General features: G+C 42.1%; 2 protein-coding genes across 3 annotated transcripts in view; one reads left to right on the top strand and one right to left on the bottom strand.

Annotated features, from left to right (window-relative positions):
• Nucleotides 1-5,883, bottom strand: part of Myo9a (myosin IXA) — a gene marked incomplete at its 3' end in the record, with an annotated part of 191,454 nt that extends 185,571 nt beyond the window's left edge. The window contains exon 1 of the mRNA XM_013354586.2: nt 5,437-5,883. The remainder of the gene's footprint in view (nt 1-5,436) is intronic.
• Nucleotides 5,884-6,158: 275 nt separating this feature from the next.
• Nucleotides 6,159-14,214, top strand: part of Senp8 (SUMO peptidase family member, NEDD8 specific) — a 21,193-nt gene continuing 13,137 nt past the window's right edge. The window contains exon 1 of one of the 2 annotated variants that reach the window (XM_005369509.2): nt 6,159-6,225. The gene's annotated coding sequence lies outside the window, so the exon portion shown is untranslated. The remainder of the gene's footprint in view (nt 6,226-14,214) is intronic. The other variant, XR_003376586.1, reaches the window with a different exon arrangement.

The following is a 14,214-nucleotide window of genomic DNA, read 5'->3' as shown; positions in this document are numbered from 1 at the left end:
AAAAAAAAAAAAAAAAGAACTGAGCCAAAGAAATTATTTCATGAGCATTCAAATGATAAAGTCCTAGAATGCAAAGGAGTTATCTCAAGATCTGATGTTTAAAAGACAGCAGCCCCTGGGTAGTGGTGACACTGGCTTTTAATCCTACTACTTGTGAAGCAAAGACAGGTGGATCTCTTTGAGTTCAAGGCCAGCCTGGTCTACAGATCAAGTTCCAGGACAACCAGGACTACACACAGAAAAATTTTGTCTCAAAAAAAAAACAAAAATAAAATAAAAGACAGCAGTCAGAAAGCAAGGTGTTGTCGTGCTAATGACATGGTAGTTACAAAAGCCAGAACTGAGGAATAAATGGAAGCTATAAAACAGAAGAAGAAAAGACAGAGAGATTAAGCAAAAACAAATAATAAAGCAGCAACTAACATGAGGTAAAACCTACGTCTTGGGTGTGGCTCAGTGGAATGACCTTAGCATGCACAAGACCCTGGGTTCTATTCACAGCACCATCATAAAATAAAGTGAAATCTGTCTTCTCCTGTTTTCAACCTTTTTTTTCTTGTTTCCAACTTAATAGGTTCCTTTTCTTCTTGAAGTCAACTTGTTTCATTTTTACTGGGCTCCCTTCTGCATGTTTCCAAAAGCACTCTTTAACTACTTAAGGTAACCTGAGTCTCTTCCTTGCAACTGGATGAGCCTAAGAGTATCTTAGAATACTTGATTTTGGCAGCAGTGCAAAGAACGGAAAAGAAACAAACAGCAGAAGACAGAAAGCAAAAATTTTAACCATTTGGAAAGCATCACAGAAGCCTAAGAGGCATTTGAATTTAAAAGAAAGAATACAGAAGAAAAGAAGGTTGTGAAATATTACGATAAAGAAGGTGCAAGAAATAATGACAAACTGAGCCAGGCAGTGCTGGCACATGCCTTTAATCCCAGCACTCGGGAAGCAGAGGCAGGCGGACCTTTGTGAGTTCGAGACCAGCCTGGTCTGCAAGAGCTAGTTCCAGGACAGGCTCCAAAGTTACAAAGAAACCCTGTCTCAAAAAAAAAAAAAAAAAAAAAACAAAGGCAAACTGGATATTAGTGGTACAACTAAATAGAATAAAAGACGATTTTTATGAGTTCCTAAAAAATTGATGAGAACAGAGGGTGCCATTAATCAAGATAAGAAATCAAGATAAATTGAATAGCAGTTTCTGTCTGTTCTGTTCCTACTTTTGTGGGGAAGAGAGGCAGAGACAGTTCTGTTTTATTTTTGGATTGGAGTACTTATGAAATGTGACACCACCATACAGAGGTCTTTTACCAAATGAGGTGTAAAGCAAAGACAAGAGTTCTAGATAGCCTCTGTAGATGCAGGAATCAATACATTAAACTGGAATGCTTTTGTTGGTTGGGGAGTTATGTTTTGTTGTTGCTTTGTAGGTTGTTTGCTCTTTTTGAGACAGTCTTTCTACTCAGCCTGGCTTGCCTTGAATTATTGGCAATCCTGCTTCAGGCTCCCTCAGTAATAGAACTGCAGTTCTTTTTTTTTTTTTTTTTTTTTTTTGGTTTTTCGAGATAGGATTTCTCTGTAGCTGCCTGCCTCTGCCTCTGCCTCCCAAGTGCTGGGATTAAAGGCATGCGCCACCACCACCCAGCTTGGAACTGCAGTTCTATAATACCATGCTTGACTCAAGTTGATGTATTTTTAAAATATCTGAAGTAGTCTGACTGTTTACTTCAAACTATTAATATTCCTAAAAAAAATCAATCATTCAAATTTTTTTAAAACTTAATATTTAATATCCTTGGCCAACTTACTCTCAAACTTTCTGTTCCTCTTTGAAAATGTTAATGATTGAGAGGCTGAAATAGATAAGAGCACTGGCTACTCTTTCGGAGGATGCAAGTTCAAACCCCAGCACCTATAACAGGCAGCTTACAAATGCCAATAACTCCAGCTTTAGGGGAGTTGATGCCTTTTTCTGGCCCCCACTGACACTGGTAGACACATACATGGCAAAAATTAAAATAATTAAATAAAAAATAATAAAGATTGGATAAATATCTGCATAATTCAAAATGATGAGAAAAATAGGGCATATATTAATAATTTCTACTTAAGTAATATTTCTTTTGAAACATATTAAGTTTAGCTGAGCAGAATGGTGCACATTAGCAGTTCCAACTACCTAATTAAGTAGCTGAGGCAAGATCAATTGAGCCCCAGAGTTCAAAATACATCAGCAGCTATATACAAAGCAGCAAATCACCATCAAATTAAAAACAAAACAAAAACAATGAATTTATACCATCTCTTCATAAACTGTATATCACTAAATTAATTCAAATTTAAAGTCCTACATTAGCACTGTGTGCTAGCACCTCTAATCTTAGTGTGCTCCAGAGTTTGAAACCAGCCTAGGCTATATAGAGAACTCTAGGACAACTATACTAAATGGAAAGACACTATCTCACAATAATAATAAATGAACTGGAGACACAGCTCAACTGATAGTGTCTGCTTGGCATTCACAAAGTCCTGGGTTCAGTCTAGAGCACTGCATTAAAGAGACAGCAGCACATTCATGTAATCCCAGCCTTCCAGAGGTAGAGTTAAAGAGTTCAAGACCAGCCTAGGCTACATGAGTTTTGAGGGACATGAGACCCTATTACAAAAAATAGTAATAGTGAGACTGGAGAGGTTGCTGAGAGGTTAAGAGTTCATCCTGTTCTTGCAGAGGATCCTAGTAAGGTTCCTAGAACCTATTGTCCAGCTGCTCTAACTACTTCTAACTCCAGCTTCAGGGGGGGTTCTGACACACTCTTTTGGCTCCAAACACTCTCATGCACATAAGCACACAAAGACATACTCTAAGAAATAAAAATAAGATTCTAAAAAGCAACACTAGTAGTAAAAATAACACATTAGGTTGCGGTTTTCACTAATAAAACTTTTGAAAAGAACTTAATCTAGGTTTTTATGAGCTTTAACTATGGTTTCTGCCTGAAATCTTTTCGCTCTATATATATCTTTGCTTGCAAAATTTACTACTAACATAAACCCCATTTTATGAATTTCGGTCACAAATTCATCTGTCTAATAGCCAATAATTTAACATGTCACAACTGAACCTATCCGTCTGTCATGAAGTAAAAATATTCATCATGTGGCCCCCACTTATAAGGGAAAAGATTCCAAGATATCTAGAATTCTGTCCTCTCTGTGTTCTCTTCCCTCAGATCACTAAGACTAGTCAACTACCTCATTCTATTTTATTTTATTTATTTGTTTGTTTTTTGATATTTCAAGACAAGGTTTCTCTGTGTAACAGTCCTGGCTGTCCTGAAACTTGCTGAGATCCACCTGCCTCTGCCTCCCAAGTGCTGGGATCTAAGGCGTGCACCACCACTACTGCTCAGCAACTTTATTCTACTTTTAATCTGCTCTAAAGTGACTTTTAAAAATACAAATCTGAACATTTTTCTGATAAATATAACCACCACCAAAATTAGTCAAGACAGTTGTTCAGAAAGTCAATGAGAACATCACTTAGATATACTTCTTTGTATATCTCAGAAAGTCAACAAGAACATCACTTAGATAATCTTCTTTGTATAGGTTCAACACAAAAATCAGATTTTTTTTCAAATCATGAAAATCATTTATACATAACAGAACATACATTTAAAATAAAGCATTCAGAAGCTTTTGGAAAAGGTCTGAAAATAAATCCATATCCATCAAAATGGAATACTATCAGTCAGTAAATGAGGTTTTTCCATGCATACTATTGCTGAATGGTAACGGGCACTTAGCAGTGTTATTTGAAAACAGAACCATTTGTGTGTAACTTGTGTATCTTAAGACTGTAAGTAGATATAAGCTTGTAAATGCTGGAAATATCACCCCATACCAGTTACAGAAGCTAAAAAATAGAAAATGAGTGGCTGGAGATTAAACTTTTTTAAAACTACATTATTGTTCTGACCCTTTCGACTTTTAAACAGTGTCTCACTAGTACCTATAACGTCAATTGATTTTTCTCCATATATTACACGAAGGCACACACACAATGAAAAAAAATAAAACTTTAAGTACTAACTACAAAGATCTTATTATCCCTCACCCTTGCATCAACATTAAAATTATACCCTTAACACTTAATTTAACATTACATTTCCTTTTTTGCATCTCAGGAGTACAGCTTCAAGAAACATTTTATTCATTATTCTACTACTACTGAGAAGGCTGTTAGCAATGACTTCGACACTGAATGACATTTATATTTGCCCCGTGGAGAAGACAGCAACATCCGTTGGTTAAAAATTACTAAACAACCTTAGTCTTCAGGGGTGAACAGCTATAAACCCTGTTTTCCTAACAAGTTCAAAAACAGTACATTTAAAATTCTGTATAAATCTACAAAGAGGTGAGATAAATACTATATAGAGACTTGCTTATCTTCATTGGCATAATGCAACTTAATCCTTACAGAAGCCCCTAAAGCATCTGATTTAGACTGGTTCTTTCGTTCTACTAAGGCAAGATGAGGAGCAAGCAAGCTGCTCGACCTTGTAATGGTACACACACCCTCCCTTCTCTGAGCTTCTACACTCTTCCCTCTCTTCCTTTCAGCAGCCCGCCCAAAGGGTCCAAACATGGGTCTCAGTCTGACCGCTTATAATATCCAACGGCGTGAATATACTGGACTAAGTAAATAATCTTTAAGTTTTCCTGGAAATTTCTTTACAAGCGAAGAAAAGATCCCGACTGGGTAGAAAACAGGTAGCACGGTTTGCTTAAGGAGTGTTCTTAAAAAAAAAAAAAAAGAAAAAAAAAAAAGGTACACACCACCAGGGAAAGAAGGAGATCCAGTCCAGGACTATGTTGGTGATTTGAAGGGCTGACCCGAGACCTACTAGGTAACAGCATCATGACATTGGGGCTGAAAGCTTGTATGGGTAGGGGGGGAAAGCTAGCCAACCCGACTGGAAGTAAGCTGCGGAAGGGACCCTACGAAGGCAGGGGTAGCGATGATTCGTAGGAGAACCAAAGATCTGGGACGCTGCAATGGGGTAGAAAGCATAGTGGCCGTGGCCCCGGGACTGGGATCCGTTCAGACGTAACGGAGTCTAGAGACTACAATCAGAGTCCTAAGAGAGTCGAAAGGGGTTCTAGCAGCAGGGGGGGGCGGGTGGGGGGGTGACAAGAATCGCCGCGGCCGCTGGTGAACAGAATGGTGTCTGGTCAATGAAAGGTATAAGGGGGCAGAGTCTAGAGGGGGATTCCAGCCGCATTCGCGCTCGCCAGGCTACAGAGGCAGAGCCGCTCGCGGGGCGTCTCCGCTGGGGCGGGGCGGGGCAGCCTGCCGGGAGCCAAAGAGTCGAGCGGGAGACGTGGGCCGGGCCAGGCCAGGCGGCAGGGCCGCTGGGCGCTGGGGCGGGTCTTACCTCGGGCTGTGCCGCGGTGGCCACCTCAGCCCCTTCCTCTTCTGCAGTAGCCGCTTCCCACCCTCGGTTTCCAGGGTCAGGCCGGACAAAAACAGCAGAGGCCGAGGCCGCCGGGGGTCGGACGGTTCAGCGAGGGTGGGCCCAGCCGCCCTAGGGTCCGAGCAAGCGGCGTCCTCGCATCCCCCGCCCTGTCACAGAGACTCCGCCCGGCCGGGGCAGGCACATCCCCGCCGCACCCCGCCTAGAGAGCACGCGTTGGAACGGCCGCCTCAACCCGCGGTCTCCGCTTCTGCCCGCGGGACCGGTATCTGCGCCGCAGTCCCTCCCAGTCCTGCCAGGACTTTCCGTCAGCCACCGCCAACTGCCTCCGCGTCTCCAGTCCGCTTGGGCCTGCGCGCCCGCGCCCCCGACCCCGCTCACGCGGCCCCGCCCCGCGCGACTCTACAGCGGCAGTCGAGCAGGCGCGCGCGCACTCACCTCCCACGCCCCCTGCTGCCAAGCCCGGGACGGCCCCGCCCGGCCCCGCCTCCGCACGTGACGCCACTGGAGCGTGCGGCATGCGCTTGCGCGGACACGCCCCGTTCCCTCCACCCCCGGCTGGCCCCGCCTCCATTTTCCTTCCTCACTTTACGGCCGTGCTGAGACCTCCTCGTTAGAATCTCTCGGCTTCTAGGCAGAAGTGTCGTAAGGTTGGAGAGGCAAACTCTGAGTTTGCGACCTTAGGTCTCATTTTGCGGCCAGCACAGAGATCCCTGAAGGCTGGTTGGGTTGGTGAGGCCTGAGGAATAGGTAAGATGCCTCCTCCCCACTTGGGTTTGTCTCAGTTTGTGGAAACAGTGAGTCGCTTCGCGGTCCATGCAGACTCTAGCGTATCCCAGCCCCTTCCCCATTCTGCGGCTGGATTCTCAGCGCCGCCCCTTTCCACACACGCATGCCCCCCCCACTTGTCCCCGCCCTCGAGTCCAAGTATTTCTTTCCATTCATTCCAGACTGTTCACTGAGTTGCTTCTGTACTGTAAGCCCCACCATATCAGAAGGAAATGAAATAATCTCAGTTTTTCGAGGCGCTGTGATGTAGGAAACAAAGAATCCTCAGTGGTAACACAATAAAATAACACAGGATGATCTGAACACAAACGGGAATCCATGATTGCAGAGGACTTTTCCCAAATAACTTTCAGGCCTGTCGGAAACTTGTATTAGAACCCGTAACTAGTCGGAAGAAAGTGGGAAAAGTAACATGGCCATGAGAATGACTAGTACAAAACAGCGCGTGATAGCAACCTAGAGGACTAAAAAGCAAGGGAGTTGCCATATACCTAGCGTATACCGCCGATTAAAACAACCAGACTATGTGGCGAGTTTGAGGCCAGCCAGAGTAAATAGCAAAATCTTGATCACAAGAGGAAAAAAAAAAAACTTACTAGAACGAGTGAGGGAAATGAAGAACCAAATGTAGGCACAAAGGCTGTCTTAAAAGATGACCGGTTACCTGCATTGTCTGGCCTGTAATCGCAGCTCCTGAAAGAGTAAGACAGTCCGATCGCTATATAGGAAGCCAGTTTTGGTTTTTTTTTTAAAGGCAGATGTGGAACACGCCTTTAATCCCTGTATTTGGGAGCAAAGACAGCCAGCCTGGTCTTCATAGGGAGTCTCAGGCTCGCAGGGATACATAGTGAAACCTTGTCTCAAAAAACAGAATAGAAGCCGGGCGGTGGTGGCGCATGCCTTTAATCCCAGCTCTCGGGAGGCAGAGACAGGCAGATCTCTGTGAGTTTGAGGCCAGACTGGTCTACAAAAGCTAGTTCCAGGACAGGCTCCAAAGCTACAGAGAAACCCTGTATCAAAAAAAAAAAAAATAGTTTAGCTTAGTTAGTAGGACAAACTCTAGGCTCTGGTCGTTCCTTCCTCGGGGTGGGCTGAAGGTTTGACACGGAGCCTGTTAGTGACAGGAGGGTGAGGAAGGGTGGAGAATAATGGTAGAACACCAGCCTGTCCATTAGCATCGCCCTGATGCTACTGTTTTTAAGTAAAACTAATGCTGTTGTGTCTCTGTCTCCCTTCCCCCCCCCCCATCACCATTAAACTGTAGTTCCCCAGGCAACCAGTGATAAGGGTGAAGTGGTCGTGAGAACTGGGAACAGAAACGAAGTTAAGCGAGTTGATCTCACAACCTTAAAGTTGGAATCTTTTGACAAAGAGCTGTAGATAAGATGAGGAGCTTGAGCAGAATATTGAAAGAAATAACTGCTCTGGGAACTGAGAGAAGAGAAGCTCTTCCCAGTCAACACTGTTCCCTGTGCAGGGGAGGCAGGGAGGAGGCAGGAGGTTTGTCCCTAGGGCTCTGTGCATGCTAGGCAGAGCTCTGCCACTGAACTATATCCACAACCCTCTTTCTGCTTTTTGGTTTTGGTTTTGTAACAGGGCAGGCATACCTTGAATTTGTCCTGTAGCTTAGGAAGGCCTTAAACTTTCAGATCCTCCCTGCATCCCATCCCCAATCCTAATCAGATCCACCTCAGTTACTGCCCATTCCTCTTCCTGACAGCCAAATTTTATAAGCTATGTGCAGTCTTTTGGTTTTGGGTTGTTTTTTTTTTTTTTTAATGGTTTCTCTGTGTAGCCTTGGCTATCTTAGAACTAACTAACCAGGCTGTCCTTGAACTCACAGAGATCCACCTGCCTCAGCCTCCCAAGTGCTGATATTAAAGGTGTGCGCCACCACCGCCCAGGGCTATCTCCCCAGTCTTAGAGCTCAAGAAGCATCCACATTTTTATCCACTCCCCTGAGACATTCCTATACACTGCCTTGACAATTCTTTTTTTTTTGTTTTGTTTTTATTTTTCGAGACAGGGTTTCTCTGTGGTTCTGGAGCCTGTCCTGGAACTAGCTCTGTAGACCAGGCTGGTCTCGAACTCAAAGAGATCTGCCTGCCTCTGCCTCCCAAGTGCTGGGATTAAAGGCATGCGCCACCGCCGCCCTGCTCTGCCTTGACAATTCTAAGTGTCTTGCTAATTTATTAATCATTTAAGAACAAGATACAAAGATGTTTAAAACGCAGCCCTCTTAGAATCGCAAAGTATAATAAACTTGGCACTCAGGAAAGAGCTGTATAAAGCCCAAGAAAGCATGGCTGCTGTATATTAACTAGGGTTAATCAAAAAAAAAAAAAAAAAAAAACCTGTCTATCTGCCTCCAGATAAGAGTGTTGTCTGATATGGCAGCAGCGCAGTATGTGAAGTAGGGGTGGGAAAAAGATGAAGGTGATAAAATGTGTGAATATATTATGAGGAGCCTTGAATTCCACATCACAGAACTTAAAGTTATCTACTTTAAGCAATTTATTAATATAAATGACAAAAACTCTTAACCTCTTACAATCTAGATTCCTTTGGCAGTTTGGTCTGTCAACCTGATCTCAGAAAATTCATTTAAGGGTATACAATAAAATACTTAGAAATAAGAAGCCAATGTGAAGTATTTAAACACCTTAAAACAAGTAGTGTAGTTACAGATGTACTTCTTTATGCATTAATTAGCATGTCTCAACAGACCTAATTATATAATGTCAAAGGAGTAATGAGTATAAATTATATTGAGATACCTGCAATAACTTTACTATAATGTAAAAATATCAGATTTTGCCAGGCGGTGGTGGCACACACCTTTAATCCCAGCTCTCAGGAGGCAGAAGCAGGCAAATCTCTGTGAGTTGAGTCCAGTCTGGTCTACAGAGCAATTTCCAGAACAAGCTCCAAAGCTACACAGAGAAACTCTGTCTCAAAAAAACAAAAAAAAAAAAAATCAGATTTTTAGTGACAAAGACATACTGCTAATACTACCGTGATTACCTACAATTATTGATGAAATGCTAACTTTGAGCCAGAATTAATTGAAAATTAAAGTACATTTCTTCCTAGTCCAAGGTCTTTGAACCCTTAAATTTTAATCACACCATGCTCTGTTGATCCCTAGTTTCCGAATACCCCAGTGGAATAGTTCCAAGCAAGAATATGGCACATCAGATCCATGTTTGGGAAAGGTCATAGGTTGGGGTGAGGACAGGGAAGTGGTTACTTTTCTGTTTCTTCTTTACCCCTGGGGGCATCAACTAATCCAATAATAACCCACTGTTCTCTAGTAGCCAGAACCTTCACTGGCAGTAAACTTGTGAATATATATATATATATATATGTAATTACAATTCTAGAAGATTATTCAGGACAGTAAATTGGAGCTTTTGTTGAAAATATATATGCTAAGCAGAAGATAATGAGATGTTAAAGTTTTGTAAGAATGTAGTTACAGTTCTATTTGGAAAAAAAAATAATGCAGAATCATACCTAGGTTAATTGTCAAAAGGGAAGATAGAGTTGGGAGTGGTGGCAAAGGCTTTTGAGCCCAGAATATAGGAGGCAAAGGTAGGAAGATCTCTGTGAGTTCAAGGCCAGCCTGATCTACAAAACAAGTTCAGGACAGCCAGGGATATATATCAAGACCCTGTCTGGGGATAGTAGGGTAGAAATGAAAGGATTAGATAATCACCTAATTTTGAAAAATTGCATTGACTCTTGAAGCTCAATAGAGTATTGACTGTCTATACTCCCAGATCTTGAGAGGGTAAAGATGGAGGATCCTAGAGAATTTGAGGCTGGCCTGGGCTACATGGTGAGACTTTGTCTCAAAAGAAACAGAGACAGGAAGACGAATGGAAGGAAAGAAACAAAACAAAACTAGATGGGGGAAAAGTACACCCCGGTTGTACTTTGTATGGTCAAGAGGTAAGCACAGCCTTTAGTATTGTTAGTACCTCTGTTAAGTAATGACCTAACTACGTGTTCAGAGATTATTAATAACAGCTTCCCGGTCATATTGCTTCTATCCATGTGTTCATTTTGGACTTGAAGTCAAGACACCTGTAGATCAACTGCAGCCATGCCACCCTCCACTAGCCAGAGCTTGTCTGATCTCAGAAGCTAAGCAGGATCAAGCCTTGTTAGTAGTAAGATGGGAGGACATTTCTCTTGCCAGTCCTTTCAACACCTAAAATGAGTAAAATTCACAAAAAGACCCTTGTGGCCCAGATAACCTGTCTCCTTCAGACACTAATCCGTGTTGGACAGTGTACCAAGTTAGTGCTGAGATCCCAGTTAGTGCTTATTAAGTATAGTCAAATCATGAATGTGGGATTTTGATATGACTAATCATAATGAGAAAAATCCTTAAGTTCCCGAGCCAGGTTCTCTGAGAAGCCTTCTCAGAAAGGCATAACTAGCCTGTGTTGACTTTCTGTCTATCACAGGGTTGCAGAAACAGATTCAGCACAGACTAAAAACTCAAGCTCCATAGAGTGTGAGGTTTGGCTATCTGTCCCTTTGTGAGGTGAGGGATGGGAACAAGACCATCTGATGATAGAAATAACACTAAAAACTAGCGATGCTTTTTAAGCATTTTCTTACCTGGAGAAAATCTTCATAAGATCATTTCTGTGACTTCCAATTAAATGGCTACCTCTTCTATAATTATCTATTATAAAGGGACTATATCATACTCTGGGCACCAAGAAACCCTCAGTTGTCTCAATTATAGCTATTATCTTGTGTATCTATATTACAGGCTCAAAAACCTTAGTCCTACCCTCTATTGGAAGAGGTGTGTCACTGGGAAGTGGTCTTTGAGGTCTAAAAAGCCCATGCCATTCCCACTTTGCTCTTTCTGCCTCATGGTCCTGTCTCAAGAATCTCTCGGCTACTGCTCCACCACCATGCTCCCTGACATGATGGCCATCGACTCTAACCTCTCAAACTGTAGCTCTAAATAAACTCTTCTATCAGTTTTATTGGCCATGGTATCTTACTTAACACAGCAATAGGAAAGTGACTAAGATAAGTAATGCTTTTAGAACTTCATATTTTATGTTTCAGTTTTTCTTCAGTTGGAACTTTTTAAAAGGTTTTTGGGGGTGGGCTCATGGAGTGACTGTGAACCCAGGCTAGAATTGAACTCATGATCTTCCTGCCTGTGCATCCTCAGCAGTAGAATTATAGGCATGTGCTACCACACCCAGCAGCTGCAGAACTTATTTTAAATCATTTGAAGTCCAATTTTATTTTCTTCGTCACCCTCATAGACCAGTTCACATTTTCAAGCTATTAAGAATGCCATCTTGAGATGGGGAGATGGCTCAGTAAAGCGCCTCCCACAGAAACACAAATACCTGAGTTCAAATCCCCAGCACCATTGTAAAACAGCAGGCATGGTGCACAGCATAATCCAGCACTTGATAAGAAGTCCAGAGGATCTCTAGTTCTTACTAGCCAACCAATCTAGGCAAGTCTGTGAAGTCTCAGTTCAGTGTGATCCTATCTCAGTAATAGGTGGCAGGCCATTGAGGAAAACACCTAACATTGACCTCTGCCCTCTACCACACAAAGGCCCAGAGAGCAAAGGCTAAACATAGTGGTGCACGCCTTCAGTCCTAGCATTTGGGAGGCAGAGGCGGGTAGATCTCTGAGCATTCAAGGCCAGCCTGGTCTACAGAACAAGTCCAGGAGAATGGAAACAAATAAAAAAAATAAAATAAAAAAGCTTGAGCTTTCTCTCTGACAAATCTGGTTTTGGGGTGATTCTTTTCTAGGAAAGTGGATATTTAATGACACATTAGATGGTGGACCTAATCTTTTTATATTGTTTTGTTTGGGTTTGTTTTGATTTGGTTTTTTTTTTTTTGAAACAGAGTCTCTCTGTGTAGCCCTGGCTGTCCTGGAACTACTCTATAGACTAGGCTGGCCTCAGACTCAGAGATCCACCTGCCTCTGCTTCCCAAGTGCTGGGATTAAAGGTGTGCACCACCATATCCAGCTAGATCTAATCTTCCTCTCTTTTTTGTTGTTTTGTTTTTTGTTTTTCAAGATGGTTTCACTGTAGTTTTAGAGCCTGTCCTGGAACTAGCTCTTGTAGACCAGGCTGGTCTTAAACTCACCTGCCTCTGCCTCCTGAGTGCTGGGATTAAAGGCATGTGCCACCACCACCCAGCTAGATCTAATCTTCTAATGCTTGTAAAAACCAACTTATTTTCAAGTCTTATTTTTGAACCATCTCCCTAGCCTCTGGATGTAAAATTTTTGATGACATGTTAGATATCTAGGAATACCTTCTGTTGTAATTTTTATCTTCATTTTCCAGTGACAGATATCCTATGACAAAAATTGTCTATTAATAATCTCACTTTACAGGGGCTGGAGAGATGGCTCAGCAGATAAGAGCACTGATTGTTCTTCCAGAGGTCCTGAGTTCAATTCCCAGCAACTACATGGTGGCGTACAACCACCTGTAATAAGATCTGGTGCCAACTTCTGGCCTGCAGGGACATATGCAGGCAGAACATTGTATACACAATAAATAAATCTTAAAAAAATTATTTAAAAAAAAATAATAATCTCACTTTACAAAAGAGGAAACTGTGACTTAATAAAAGTAATTTATTTATGGTTATATAACTGATGAGCAACAGAACCAAATGTGTTTAGGTTGAATGTTTAGAGTTCTTTTCTTGGCCAGAGTAGTTTGGCCTAAGCTTAGTTCTATTTTCATTATAATTCAGGAAGTTAATCATAATCACGCTGTATAAAATCAAGTCAATCTTTGGCCTACATACTTGATTTTTTTTAATTTGTGTGTCTCTGTCTTTCTGTCTGTCTGTCTGTCTGTCTGTCTGTCTGTTTTGTCTGTGTCTCTTTGCCTGTGTGTGTGTTCAGGGGTACAGAGAAGTGAGCATCAGATCCCCTATTAAAGGCATTGAGTATGCTGAGTTCTTCACTCCAGACCTCTGACAGAGTAGTAAGCACTCTTAATTGCTGAACTATCTCTACAACCACCACACTGGGTATTTCAAAACTCAGACAAAACACAAAACTTTCCCCTCAGTTTTTGGTGCTGGGGATCAGACACAGGACTGTACATACTAGGCAAACATTCTGCCTCTGAGCTAATCCCTAAACCACAAAAACTATTTGAATAAAATGTGAACTTCACTGGGTATGGTAGCTCATACTTGTAATACCATCACCCAGAAGGCTAAGGCAGGAGGATCGGCCTAAGTTTGGGGCCATCTTAGGCTTCATGAACCCTTGCATCAACAAACCGATAAGTAAAGTAAATAAATAGGAAAAGTGTCTCTAAGTATGTAGAGACTCTTGAGTGTGCCTGGAATGAAGTGGGACTAGATGGAGTGTAAACACAGGTTAGAAGATGATTAGATGGTAAGTGGTAACAGACTGAACACCATGTGGCGTCTTGTAGTCACTTCTTCCAAGGTGAGGCAAACTGTTATTCGGGTGCTTTTCTTGCAAGCTTCTATCTCTAGGTGGCTATTAAGTGGGGTCATGGAGAGCTAAGAGCTAGACAGCTCAGATATTTACCAAGTTGTATATCCTGACATTCACCCCTATGCTGTAGTTATTGATGTTATAAACCAGTGGTTCTCAGCCTTCCTAATGCTGCAACCCTTTAATACAGTTCATGTTGTGGTGACGCCCCCAACGAGAAAATTATTTTGTTACTACTTCATAACTATAATGTTGCTACTGTTATGAATTGTAATGTAAATATCTGATATACACAATATCTGATATGCGACCCCCCAGGGTAGTTGCAACCCACAGACTGCCATATAAGAAGACGTGTGTCCAGAAGCCTAGCTTGACATATGTGACTAGCCATTCCCCTTCATAGTAAATTTTTTTTTCTTTTTTTTTTTTTTTTTTTTTTTTTTTTTT

Source organism: Microtus ochrogaster, unplaced genomic scaffold, assembly GCF_000317375.1.
Source record: "Microtus ochrogaster isolate Prairie Vole_2 unplaced genomic scaffold, MicOch1.0 UNK49, whole genome shotgun sequence".
Lineage (NCBI taxonomy): Eukaryota > Metazoa > Chordata > Mammalia > Rodentia > Cricetidae > Microtus > Microtus ochrogaster.
Note: the sequence above shows the minus strand (reverse complement) of the source record. Positions and strands in the feature narration are given on the sequence as shown.